Below are 12,081 nucleotides of genomic sequence, written 5' to 3' on the forward strand. Positions count from 1 at the left end.
GTGTTCACGATGTCTGAATCCTCCTCCACGTCTCTTCTCCTCACCAACACATTTCTGACTGAATCGATTGTGCAGCTCGTCCTATGTCGGCCTCATGAATTAAATATGAGGACTCGAACTGAAAGACAACACAAACAAAAATATATTTTAAGTTATTTAAACCTTGATTAAATTATGAAATGACCACATCTGTTTTTAAATACTGTGCAGTGTTAAAGGATGATATGATTTGTATGACAGAAGCAAAGTAAAGAAGCTGGAAAGGAGAAAAGTTTTGCTGCAACTGTCTGAACTCTAAACTCGATGAGATGAAGCATCAGGTGGCCGTTCTCACGAAAAGTTAGTGTGATGTTGAGAAAAAATAAGATAATACAAACAATACAAATATGAGCTATAAGGGGTCACTTCATTTTAAGCTTCATCCATGCCATTTTTATATAAAAGATTGAGTTATTTCCTCTAAATCATTGATTCTTTTAAATATTAACAGAGCTTTAGGGTCTGAGAAAAGGGAAGCCAATGCAGAAGTGCCTTAAAGCTGCATTCTGTCTAATGTCCAGCAGGGGGCGACTCCACTGGTTTAAAAAAGTAGAAAATAAACCTGCTTCTCACCTGATTTATGACCTCAGTAAACAGTTTCCTAATGAGTTTGCAGCGTGATGTTCATCTTTTAAATTCTTGTCCCATTTGAAATAGAAGGGTTTTATGTTTTACATGTCAGCGCTGGAGAAAGGTGTGGCTGCACCAAGTCTTATTCTGGTATATGGGGAAAAACGCAGTGTTTTTTGTGCGTGCGTGTTTTTATGTCTTTAAACAATCAGAAATCACAATCGTCTTGGGCGGCACCTCTGTGAAATAGTGCCAGGGGAAACTTAACATTGCTAAATCCCTGCAAAAGAAAAAGGTAGAAGCTGCGAGCTTGTTTGCTTTCATGCCGTTAGCAAACAGGCTAGTGTTAGAGTTACTTTGCTGCTCGCCTGGAGGTTGAGGTTTCAAATCAAAATTGGGATTTTAAAAAACATGAAGGTATCGGAAGAAAAGGGGAACAGACAGGCTACAAACCAACAGTCTGCATCTGGTAAGTCAAACTAATATTAATGAAAACAGCTGATAAGCAGTTTATTTTTAATATATATCTAAATAATAACATGTAACACATTTGTTACAGCAGTTTAACGTTATGGGACAATCACGGTCGAGGTTAAACGAACAGTTGAGATCAGGAAGTAAACAGAACTCAGTCCGACACTGTGCTGACCCGTCCACCCCGACCTCTTCTCTCTCTGTGGACTCTTTGATAACGTTATTTCCTCCTCTGCTCCCGATGGACTCATAATCAAATTCCTACGATCACTAGATGTGCCGTCCCTCGAGTCCAAACATATTCTGCTTTTGGGAATTTTTTCTGAATCTAAAAATGCTGTTTTTTCTCTCAGGGGGGAAAATCTCTAACTTTCTCTCCGTCAACTTTTCTCTTTTACATAAAAACACAACTCCACACATTAATCTGCACGTCGTCCACAATCACATGGCCCTGTGTCTCCATCTCTCTGTCCAGCATGTACAGCTTCTTTCTGTCACATTCAAGCATACGCAGCCCGTCTGATGTATACTCTCTCTGTAAACCCAATATCCTCTGAGGCCCGGGGGTTTTAGAGTGTAAAGGCAGTGCAGAGGCAGGAAGAGAGAGACTGCATTATCCACATCAAAGAGCCAGAGTTAACAGCCATAATCAATGCTTCCCCATTACGCACTCCAGTCTGCCTCTGCCTCTCTCTCCCTCTCTCTCTCTAATCAGATCAATATGCTTTATTGGCATGAATGGAAGTATGATATTAATATTGGCAAAAAAAACAAAACTGAAAAACAAAAGGTGGAAACGCACAGAAAAGACTAGTTTGTGCTCTTAAGTCTGAACAGCCTCCTAAAATTTATACTTAGAGACGTGTGAGAGAGTTCATTTCATCTGGTCGTCTGTGCGAGCGGCTGTACGACCTCTAGTGGCCGTAGTTATTATGACGGGAGCAAAGGAGGAAGTCAGGTGATGCAGAATAAAGAGGGATGGATGGATGAATCAAACAGACCCAGACTTTGACCAGTGAGACTGCTGTTCGTTTCCTCTGATTGTAACACTGATTATAAAGATAACTTTTCTTTTCACGCCATTGTTTATTTTTTGTAACAAATAATAGAGAGAAGTACAAATATCAGAATCTTTAAGTCTTGAGGACGTGTCGTGAAACATCAACTAGAAAAAAGAAAAGCAGCACCTGTCTGATATACCAACTAACCAAACCAACATGAATATGTGTGTTTATTTATTTAAATTAGAGCTACATCAGTAGATATGCATGCAAACACACACGAGGACTCGCAGGCTTCTACACACTCCTGGTTTCAGGCTGTTTTGCTGATCGACAGTGATGAACCAAGAAACTATTTGTAGAAACTTCGACAGATTCATACTACAAGGAACAGATATGCACTAAAAGTGTCCTGCTTTATCAATCATAAGAGAAATACTGCTGCATGAAAACAGACATTTTACAATAATCCATGTAAAGCTCCGCAGTGAGATGAGTTATGCTTTATTTACATGTGTGGATGGCGGCCATTGTTGCAAAATACTAAACGACAAACTGATGAAAAACTACACATAATGTATTCAATGATTGGAAAGCTTCATTATTCTTTAAAGAATATAAGTAAAACACGACAATAAGTCAAATGAAAATCACGTTTTCTCTGGGCTTCACCCTTATTGACCCTCTCCCCCACACAGCCGGGCCTATCGACCCCTCTCTCCCAGTAACCAGGCCCCATGCCTGGGGTCAGCGACCCACTGAAGCCCCCTGCCTGGCTGTGGGGTCGGGAAGTGTGTGTGCATGTGTGTGTGTGCGGGTACATGGGGTCACAGCAGACATCATCACCAACCCCCCACCTCCACACTGGGCTCAGCTCTGCAGGCTGCTGCTCGCTCTGCTGCAGCTTTTACAGTACCAAGTCTACAGCGGTGACTTCATCACATCAGAAGTTTGAACGTTCGTTTGCGTTTCAGTTCTTTCTCTTTCAGTCCTTTCTCTTTCCTCCCTCTGAGGTAGGACGCACTTATTGGAAGTTGCTTTGGATAAAAGCATCAGGCAAATGAATGTAATGTGATTTTCTCTCTTGTGGTTAAAATGATGCAGCATTCACTGTTTCCAGAAGCTCTCACCTGACCACTGATGCTGCAGGAACAAACTTCATTTAAGGAAAATTCTGGTTTATTGCAGCTTTGGGCCTCATGCTCAACTGATATTATTGTACTAAAAAGGTAACTGCTTAGATCTGAAAGCACGGCGGCATCGCTACAAGGATATCTACTGGGCAACAAACAGACAGGTTGAAAACAAGTCAGAAAGTCAGGATTAGGATGGAGGATCACACCTGAAACGATGGTAACCCCTGGTTACACAGGAAAACTGTACACGTGACAACAGGTCGAAGGTGAAGCAAAAGATCTTGGTGTCAGATGTTGATGACGTCCTGGTTTCTGTTGTGTCGTTCAAGTAGTATTGACCAATCACATGGACAGACTTTGGTATAACGCAGGTAAACAGTCCATGTGGAGCGAAAAAGAGGCCCGAAACGCAATTTCTGAACCCATTAGCTGTCATCTGACACACAGATATCTGTTTTGAAAGAGCCGAAATGACGCACACAGAATTGGAAGTCCTGGCCCGGATATCCGTTTTCTGTTAATCCACACTGGAAGCCCTGAAACATTAGTAGTGACCCCCCCAAAGTCTTCGTCAGACAGTTAATGGAGCAACATGTTGAACCATGTTTCTGCCCACCTGGTGGATGTTACTCTAATAGTCCCTCTCTTTTAGCTCTGTTTTGGGTCTCCACCACCTCCTGAGGGAGTATCTGTCTCTTTCGCTGCTAGCAGGTTGTCTACAGGGACTTTTTAGAGATGTTTTGCTGAAAACTGATGCCTGTTGCTACTGAAAATAACACCATGAGAGCGGTGAGAGTGAACAAAAACTGTGACATGGTGGGCAGCTAAAAGACGATAAAAAGTATGGCCCACAACTCAACAGATCATCAGTTTAAGATGGTCCATCTCTATTTCGATGGTAGTACCGACGCCACGGTGAGGACATTTATAATTTATTATTAAATTATTTATAATTATTACCAAACATTTTACAAGTAAAGATGTTGGTGGATGTCTCAAAGATCTCCAGATCTTTCTCTTACTTTGAACCAAACAAATGCCAAGAAGGTTGGTTCATTAGTAAGATTCAGGTCTATCACTGAACTACGTGAGTTTTATTTCTATCAGAAAGAAAAGTGAAACCGCAGTTGTCGGTGGTTGACATCAGGCAAATAACGCACCATCATCCTTATGTCGGTAACAGCAAGACTAGACGGTAGTGACGAGATGTCAGACTTAAAACTTGAGGTAGATGAAAACAAGCATTACTGACAACCACCAGCTGCAATTCAAGTATGAGAGCAGAGAACTTTAAATCGAGACACGACAACAAACTTAATTTAACCTCAAAACAGCTCCAGACTCAATATCAAAATCAAAAGTGAAATTGAAGCAAAGTACAAATAGATACGTAAACGGTTCTGTTCTAACAGCTTACCCCTCCCTGGGTTGCCAGGTCTGATGACCGTGCAGGTTGCCTCTCATCAGTCTGGATATTTTCAGTTTTCCACCAGTCACGACAGTCATCACTCCCCCTCTCTCCCTCTCTCTCTCTCTTCCTCTGTCTCTCCACCCTGCCAGGAAAGTGTTGACAGCTCTCATCTTTCATCCATTTGATGTAATTATGCTCCTCTGTACACATTTCAACTCCCCATTCACGTTTTATGGTGCGATCAAAGGTCAACATCGTGTTGTTTCTCTCACAGCTCTCAGCTTCACAAACTGATCCTCAGGTAGAGGATGTTCTGAACAGATTACATCACTCAGAGTGAATATTAAGACTTCCTTCGTAGTGATCAAGTCATGGTTATTTCCTCAAATCCAAAAGGGACAAGATGAACTGCTTAAACCACCAGGGCTTCTATGAAGATTGTATTTTTTGTTTAATTCAGGTTCAGGGGCATTACTGGAAACTGAAACCTGAACCTCCAGCTCTGGAGGAGAGTCGGTGCAGATCCAGACCTCCTGGAGGAATAAACACCTGGAGTCTCATCAGATTCTGTTCTGATCCGGAGCCGTTCACCGACGGGAGGAGAGCTCAGAGAAAACGTTTTAAGTTTTGAGATTAAAAAGTGGATTTATCTTCACTCCTGACTGCAGCAGTGATCTGCTTATATTATCGGCCGATATTGACCTATCACAGATCAGTATTGGCATACATGTCGCCCAATAAGCGACAATATAACATGTTTTTGTTGAGATTATAATGCAGAAGCACCATAGTCTCCTGCCGTGCTAGCTGCTCTGTGAAGATGTACGCTGACGATGGTATGCTAACATGCTCAGAAAGGTGACGCTCGCATGCTATGAGGAAATCAATAGTTTGGCAGGTATTTGTCCACAAACCAAAGTATTAGACAAGTTTTGATCTGATGTTGCTAAATAAAAGTCAGAGGATCACCAAACCGACGTCACTTCATCCTGACAGGAGCACAAAATGTGTGTTCATTTTAAAGAAGGCATAGAAAAGGTCCAAAGTTCACGTCCTTTTAATTGGTCATTTTTGGATAAATGTAAATGTTTATCTACACTTAACAGTTTCATGAATACAGCAACCTCTAGTGGCCAGCGGTGTGCCTCAAGACGTTTGTGTTTTCTAACTTGCTGTTGTCTTTTCCAACTTTGCCGTTGTGTTTTTCTGTCTTTCTACATATTTAAAATCGTCATTATTTCTTTTCCTCTTCGTGTTGAGTGGAGGTAAAGGTGCACCCAGTGACCTGCAGTGTATTGGTGTGTAATGGAGTTACACTGTAAGAGATACTGTAGGTTTGAGCCTATAGGAGAGCTCCTCCCTATCTCTCCTTCTCTTTTAATGTCTGGCCTCTGGTTTGTTTCACTTAATTCTATCTGCTCATCTCCTGATCCATCCATCAGTGTCTCTCACACTCTCCCACACACACCCTCTTCCTCTCTCATCCTCTGCTCGTCTCACATTGTGTCTCATTTTCACTCCCATCATCCTCTCTCTCTCTCTCACGCTTGCTCTCCCTTGATGAGAGAGTGAATGAGTGGGTGAGTGAGTGAGTGAGTGCGGGCGAGCGGGTATAGCCGCTGATGCACTCCTGGTCATTAATAAAAGTTTTATACACAGTCAGGAAATGCATTTGAGCCCCGGTGGCTGGAGCTCCTCTCAGACACACAGGAAATGGGCGCTTGGCCGACAGCCAATCCTGCTATTTCAGGGGTTCGTCCGGAGCCAATCAAGCTGGGCCTGGTCAGTTAATGGATCAGTGGCTCTGCTCCTCTCTACACCCAAATATCAGCAACAATTAGGAGGTGTGTGTGTGTGTGTGTGTGTGACTAAGAGGCAAGTGAGCAACATGAAAAGTATTGAAATGAGGCAAGAATACAAATCAAGATCAGGCCAGTGTGAGGCTGTTCCTGCTTTTGTGTAGTGAAACATCTGTAACACAAACTGCATCTGCTGCAACATCTGGAGTTTGAATGAAGGTGCTAAATAAAACAAAAAACTAAATGAGCAGCTGAGAGAGAGAAAGAAAACAATATTCATGGTGTCTTCAGTCACGCTAGCAGTCCTGTGAGTTTATATCAAGCAGCTTCCTCCAGAGCTGAAAATGAACCCACGGCAGAAAAAACAAAAACTGCAGTTCCTCTGACGGCCACTCGAGGCTCCAAAAGAGAGTCGAACCTCACAAGAGTCCAACTTTCCAGCAGAAATAAACACATTTACAGTCTGGTGCAAAAAATGGTTTTGGTCTCTGAACGTAATTCATCCCGTCATGACAGTTTTTATACGACTCACTCATTTAAATTATAATAATTAAGGATGTGGTCGCTTTGAGTGAGCGAGCCGTCCGCTCGGCTTCACCTCAGCTAATTCAGTCACTGATCTTCAGCTCTCGGCCGTGTTTTGAATTAACAAGCAACTCTGTTAAACTGCATTCATCTTCATCGCTTCTCAACCCGTCTGCAGCAACAAGCTGCTGAAATCTACTGTCATGTAACGTTACTGTAATTCTCTCTTATTTGACTGCTGACTGGAGGAGAAATGTACTTTACTTCATGAACAGAAAAGATGGAAGAAGAGATGGAAAATAAGAAACAACCAGCAAAGACACACTCGATGCCGGTTGCTGGGGCAAATAAACTAAAATATGCTAATCTTTATCTGTGAACACGGATAGCTCTCTTGCCTCCAGCTCGATGGGCTCATTAACTAACTCGGGTCACTTCAGCTCCACCCACACTCCACCTCTCCACCTGATTAGCTTGGAGTTAGGTGGAGTTAGGTGATGTCAAGATGGCCACGGCCAGTACAACCCACTTTCAGCTTCACTCCGGCTCTTCAGTCAACGGTCTGGATTTGGACTGACAGCTGTCATGGCTAAAATGATGAAGTCTTTTTTTTACTTTTGTTTTCTGTGACTGGTCTCAGTGTGATGATGCACTCTGTGGTAAGAACGGAGCGCTGCAGCTAATTTCCTCACTTCCTGCCAATCCATTATCGTCCTCGACTGCAACTAGGACTGCACAGTTAATCAAAATATTGAAAATGCACTATAGCCGAGTTCAATATCCAAATCACAGAAGCTGCGTAGTTTTGATGAAGTTAGCTGTGACAGACGGCAGTAATGAAGAACTGTGGAGCTGCAGAAACGTCCCGACCAACACGTTTTCTTCTCCAGATGGAAGATTTGTTTGTATTTGTTTGGTTTCAGACTCCATTTTTCTGGGGAAAATGAAAATTGTGATGCAAACCCGATCACGAATCTTATTATCTGTTGAAATATTTGCAAAATGATTTTTTTTACATTAACGATAACGCATCATTCCTCACATAACTTCTGTAATGAAGACTGGATTGGAGTTTCTGACTACACACATTTATAATCCCAAACTCAGAAACCATATGGGAATATTTTCCTGCAGTCTGAGGTTCAACTAGTCGACACACTTCCATCATTCCTCGCATTAACTCAAATAAGATGTCGGCTGAAAACCACAAAAATGTCTCTGCAGCTGACGGTCGTGTCGCATCGATTCAACGTGTCGTCAGCGAAGCTTCAGGTCTCGAGGCGAGATGTTCCCTCAACACACGTCTGGCTGTTCAGCCGGGCACTTCTGATAAAAGCCTCCAGTGAAAGGAAAGTGTGTGTGTGTGTGTGTGTGTGCGCGCGCGTGTGCGTGTGGCTCACGTGAGACACATACTGTAATGTGTTGTGTAAGTTGACACCCATGTGCTTCATGGGTGGGACGCCTCCTCCCAATCCAGCAGGCGCTTGTTACTGCAGCACAATGACACACAACCAGAACACACATGCACACACACACACGCACACACATATATGTACACACACACACACATGAAGAGTGCGTCCAGAGTGGAGCGCCGGCAGAAATGAATGACTTTGTCAGCTGTATGCTGTTAACCAGGCCATTTGACATTGATCTCTGCCTGACCCAGAACATCTCTCCATCACACACACACACAGACACACACACACACACACACAGACACACACACACACACACACACACACACACACACACACACACACACACACACACAATCTCGGTTTCCCTCCACGTGTACTGCAGGTTTTAACCAAATGTTGAGAATATCAGCAAAAGGAAATCTGCACATTAAAGCTCGTTTCCATCAACCACCGATCTTTAGAGGTTGGTTCACCAAGACGAGTTGTCCAGTCAGAAAGCTGTTGCAGAAGAAGAGAGCGTAACGAGATGACGTGATTAAAAGAGCACGAAGAAGAAAACGAGAAGCAGGTCATCAGATCTGTGTGGAGCGAAGAGTTTTAATCTGCTGCTGTACGTGTGGTTCATGTTGCTTTAATCTACACACCAACTTTTCTTTGGAAAAGTTATTTTCCTTTGGCTGAAGTTCGCCAACCTGCATTTTGTTCTAACGGCCAGCAGGGGGCGACTCCAATCGTACCCACCCTAACCCTATTACCTCAAACAGTGAAAACCAAGATGGCGACGACCTTAATGTTCACAGGACATGAACTCTGGTCGCCCACACAAACGTCATGAGCATTAACACTCGGCCAGCTCGTCCACCGACACTCAGCGAGTAGCTTCAGACTAAATCAGCAGAAAACGTCTCATAAAACCACCAAAGCAGCCTCACAAGGCAGAATATCACCGTCCGAACACACAGCTGAGATTAAACACCCATTATTCAAAAACAATGTGAACTCAGAGCTGACTCGGTCACAGAGCTCGCTGACCCGCGCACCGCTCGGTCCATCCGGGCGAACACACCAACAAACAAACCGATGGGTGACGTCACGGGAGGTCAACACTCGTTACGTCATCACCGAGCAGCAGCACGCCTCCTGTAACTGTCCCTTTAACAACACGTCCAGGCTGCTCCAGCAGTTTGGTGAATAACAACAGAGCAGCTGAAATGATCATTTTTAATAAAGTGACTTGTTTTTAATCTGAGCTGCCTTTACTACCCACAAACAAAGCAAACGGTCTCATTAATGCTGTTTTTCATACTTTCATACTGTTTGCATCATATTTCTAAATGTGAATGTTATTTTCTAACAACATTTCTATTTAAACACACTTTAGCCCCGACAACATTTAAAACAACACTCCTGAATATATTTGTGATTTCTCATACGTAGATAATCACATCGTCTTTGTCTTTCTCCCCTCGTTGTGTCTCGTTGTGTCTCACTGAGTCTCGTTGCGTCTCGTTGTGTCTCGTTGTGTCCCGCTGTGTCTCGTTGTGTCTCTGTGTCTCGTTGTGTCTCGTTGTGTCTCTGTGTCTCTATCAGCAGTTTGTTTCATCTCAGATATTTTCCTCAACAGGAAACAGAGCCCCCCCCCCCCCATTAGGGACCAGTGTCCGGTTACTTTAATGTGTGTGTGTGTGTGTGTGTGTGTGTGTGTGTGTGTGTGTGTGTAGCTACACTGGTGTGTCTTGCTTTAGTCCGGATGGTTGCAAGTTGCTGAGTAAGGGCACAGACCAAAAGAGACAAAAGCACATACACAAACAGGCACATGCATGAGTGTACACACACACACACACACACACACACACACACACACACAAACAAAGGAGGAGGTTCATATTACAGTCATGCAGCATATTGTCAGTGATGTCACCTCATGGAACAAATGAATGAATGAAAATCTCCTGCTTCACTTTCTCTTCGGTCAGAACACAACGTAACACAACACAACATAACGTCACGTAACACAATGTAACACAACGTAACAAAACAACGTAACACAATGTAACAAAACAACGTAACACAATGTAACAAAACAACGTAACACAATGTAACACAACGTAACACAACGTAACACGACACAACGTCACGTAACACAACGTAACACAACACAACATAACACAACACAACGTAACACAACACGTCACACAACGCAACGTGACGTGATGTAACACAACGCGACATTACGTAACGTAACACAACACAACGTAACACAATGTAACACAACACAACGTAACGTAACACGACACAACGTAACGTAACACAACATCACACAACGCAACGTAACACAATGTAACACAACACAACATAACACAACATCACACAACGCAACGTGACGTAACACAACGTTACGTAACACTACATGATGTAGCCGCTTTGTCGTCAGTTATGAGACGGGAGCCGCTGATAGGAACACATCTCAATAAAAAGGGGTGATGTTATAAATCACTGCCTCACTCGTTCACTGCCGCCTACGTAATAATAGTGCAGTCAGTAGTTAGCTGGTTACTGAGCAGTAAAACAAAATGACTCATCAATACTGAACTGTTGTGCAGACGCCTCGAGGATTGTTGTGAAGCGTAATTATTTTCATTCATGTGAGCAGAAAGTGACGGATACGCGTCACGTTTCTTTACATTCAGTTTTCAGTTCTGTGACAACGCTGTGCTGATGCTCTGGTCAGGTTCTGCAACACATGGAGCAGCTTGAAACACCTGCTTCTGCTTCTGCCGCCACAAACATGGCTGGAAATGTCTCGACGTGTTGTTAAAAGTATCGGTGGTAACACGCTTACAAATACTGAAACACCATCTTCGTGTCTGGCTCGGCAGTCGCCTCGTTAAGCTTTAGGCATAGCATGATGTATCTGAGCAGATCCGCTGCACAGAAACACGAAGCGCTGACGTTTATTCTCTTTTTTAAACACAATGTGTGTTGGAGAGATGATCTCTATTAACATAATCAGTAACAACCTGTCACGTGCAGAGCAAAACGTTTGCTTCAAGACTTTAGACACAAACAAATTCGATTCAAAGATGGACAGCCATCTTGCTCTCTCACAGTTGATATAATAATAATAAGAATAATAATAATAATAATAATAATAATAATAAACTTTATTTATGGTGCACCAAGAACGGCGACGTCACGTGAGGGCTAGAAACAGATAAATAGACTGAGAGCAGGAAAAAGAATCAAAAGATAGAAATCACTTTAAAATGGTGACTTCACATAAAGACAGTGATTTACAGGAAGTCAGTGATTCTGTGAGTTTCATCTCCTCAGCTCGTAGTGAGCTCGGCGTACCATTGTAGCTAGCTAGCAGTAGCATGTTCCCTTCAAGCAGTCGCTTCATCATTAAGCTTCCAGCACCACCTAGTTTACACAAATTCATTCCCCCTGTGCCACTTCCTGTCAGACCAGACACTGATCCTGGATCAGAGGGAACCAAAGAGAAAGTGATTCAAGTCGATATACTTCAGAGTCAAACAATGAAACTGCTCCATGTTTCTGACCGGACTCTCTTCTGTATGAAAAGGTGATATACTTTTACATGCAGGGCTTCATCATGTCGTTCCAGTGAAACTGATGTCGGGCCTCAGATACAACAAACTGGTTTGAGCTGAAAATAAAACATCAGACGAGGCGACACGATCA

General features: G+C 43.0%; 1 long non-coding RNA gene across 1 annotated transcript in view; it reads right to left on the bottom strand.

Moving 5' to 3' along the window:
* LOC141007432 (uncharacterized) overlaps nt 1-12,081 on the bottom strand; it is a 54,987-nt gene that overhangs the window by 9,125 nt on the left and 33,781 nt on the right. The gene's annotated exons all lie outside the window — the stretch shown is intronic.

This window comes from Pagrus major, chromosome 13 (assembly GCF_040436345.1).
Source record: "Pagrus major chromosome 13, Pma_NU_1.0".
NCBI classification, from domain to species: Eukaryota; Metazoa; Chordata; class Actinopteri; order Spariformes; family Sparidae; genus Pagrus; species Pagrus major.